The sequence below is a fragment of the Ailuropoda melanoleuca genome, chromosome 9, assembly GCF_002007445.2.
Source record: "Ailuropoda melanoleuca isolate Jingjing chromosome 9, ASM200744v2, whole genome shotgun sequence".
In the NCBI taxonomy this organism is placed as follows: domain Eukaryota; kingdom Metazoa; phylum Chordata; class Mammalia; order Carnivora; family Ursidae; genus Ailuropoda; species Ailuropoda melanoleuca.
In genome coordinates, this window is record NC_048226.1 from 98,700,704 (window position 1) to 98,703,336 (window position 2,633).

Genomic DNA, 2,633 nt, shown 5'->3' on the forward strand with positions numbered 1-2,633 from the left:
CCCCATCTCTGGCTTAAATGGCGCCTCCTCAGAGAGGTCTTCCTTGACTAGCCTATGTCACCACTTGTTTGCTCCCCATCCCATGGCCCTCATTATATATGTAATATATATAACACATAACATATAATATAATATAATATAATATAATATAATATAATATAATATAATATAATATAATATATAGAAACCTCACTAGAATGGAGCCAGGAGGGCCAGCATCAGGAGCTCTCATGCCCTCTCACTCACCTTCAACTGCCCTGCCAATAGGAAGAGGCCTATATTCTACTACCCTGGAGGAAAGATTTTCTCCTTCCCCTCTCCAGCCCCGCCCCCCCACAACAGGCCAGCCAATCAGAGACTGTCACCATCAGCCAATGAGAAGCCACTACACTTCATTCTCCCTGCTTATTCCAATGGACTTGGAGTTTACAACAGCCCTCCCAACTCTCCCTTTCTTCTATAAAAGAACATTCTTCTCCTTTGTTTTGCAGACTTGCCATGGTTTGCCATAGCTAAAGTGCCCAGATCTTGCAATTATCTGCTCTTCCCAAATAAGCCCATTTGGGGTGGTAAAATAACTGACAGTTGTATCTTTAAGATTAGCAATAAAAGTGAGATAAAATTCACATGACATAAAATCAAAGTGTACATTTGAGTGACATTTAGTTAATGCACAATACTGTGCAACTACCATCTCTATCAAGTTCCAAAACATTTTCTTCAAAAAAACCCATCACCCCACTTAAGCAGTTACTCCCCCACCCTTGGCAGCTCTCCTTAGGTGTTTTTCAATGCTATAATTCTTGATACCATCATAGGCAGGAACGCTTCCTTTCAGCCCTTGGCATTTCTAACTAATTTTTACAAACCTGTTGGCTTTTGGTAAATTATGTATTTAGAAAGCCTATTAAATTCTGTTATTAATTATAATTATTTATAGATTTTTTAAATTTTTTCTAGATACAATTGTTCATCATTAAAGATAATTTTTAATCTCTTCCTTTTCAATTTCTTAAACAATTTTGGTAATGTTTCTCATTTCGTTGTTTGGACTTCTCAACACTGTTGAGTAAATATGGTGAGAATGATCATTTATGTTTCTTACTACAAATACAGTTGTCTTACATTTTTAACATCTATAATTAAAGCCATGGATGGGAACAGAATTTTCTCAAATTATGCCTCTCTATCTATTGAGATGCATCTCAATAGATAATTTTGAATTTGGTATGGTGAGTTACGATAATGCGTTTTTACAGGGTTGAGCTATTCTTGCGTTGCCGGGATATACACTGTTGGGTCAGGATCCACGTGCTTGTGTACGTCTGTGCCCTTAATGCAATACTGACCATTTATCAATATCTGTGGGCCTTGCTTCTCATGTCCAACGACTTCCCTTCCGTGTTAGAGTCTGCAAGTGTTCCAGCCATTATCTCTTCAATTGTCACTTCTCCACCGTTCTCCGAAAATATCTGATGCCTGTTTCAGCCTCTGAAACTATCTTTCCATTCATTTAACTGGTATTTTAAATTTCTATCTTATTGTCTCTCTGCCGGGTTCTAAATTACTTTATCAGTGCAATCAGTTGACTACTTTTCAACTTTATCTTAGAAGTCTACAGTTTATCTGCGTAGAACATGTTTTATTTCCTTTTCTTAGTCCAGAAATGTGTGTTTTTATATCTATGCTCTCGTATTTCATTTTTGCCTGATTTTGTGCCTTTCCCTCTTTTTAATGGAAGTTATGCCTTGCTTATTTCTGAGCATCTTAAACACACTTCGTCAGACTGGAATTACATTTGCAGTCTGAGTGTTGATTATTTCAGCCTGACTTAACACTGAATTTTCAGTGTCTTAGGATCTTGTTTTGCAAGCTTGTTTTGAACAGATTTTTTTTTCATTTTCTTTTTCTTTCCTCCCTCTCTCCCTCCAACCCTTTGTGTTCTTCTTTCCCCACAATTTGGTTTTGCAATTGCTACCCCTAGTTGTCTAAGGCAGCTGGCCCAGGATGAGGCTGTATGGTGGTGGTGTGGCATGGATTTCCAGAGATCATACTCGGAATATCTTAGCTCTGGTTCCAGAGCCTACTGGCTATCTGACTCAATAATTGGCCTTGAGGTGCTGTCATTTTCCACACCCCTTCCTAGGTAAATGGCCTGTAGGTGCTACAACTGAGGTAAGCTTTGAATAAAACTTTTTTTCCAGCTTTTTTGAATGAGTAGTTAGTAACTCTTGGCTTGCACATGCTTAATCAGTAAAGTAAGCAACGATGACTTTACAATTATCACTGTGATTATTTACCAGGAAGAGAAGGAACAAAGAGGAACCCAAAGCAAATGGTGTGGCCAATTATTCAAATAGATTGTTTAATGTATTGATTATGGATATCCTTCTGGGTTAGGTATTATTTCTATATCCTCAATGGGTTACCTGAGAGACCAAAATATTGAGGATCTTTTACAAGTATTCGTGGCCAGGGGCACCTGTGTGGCACAGCGGTTAAGCATTCAACTCTTTGTTTTGGCTCAGGTCCTGGTCTCAGGGTCATGGGATCATACCCTCCATTGGGCTTCTAAATGGATAAATTGGAAGGAAGGAAGGAAGGAAGGAAGGAAGGAAGGAAGGAAGGAAGGA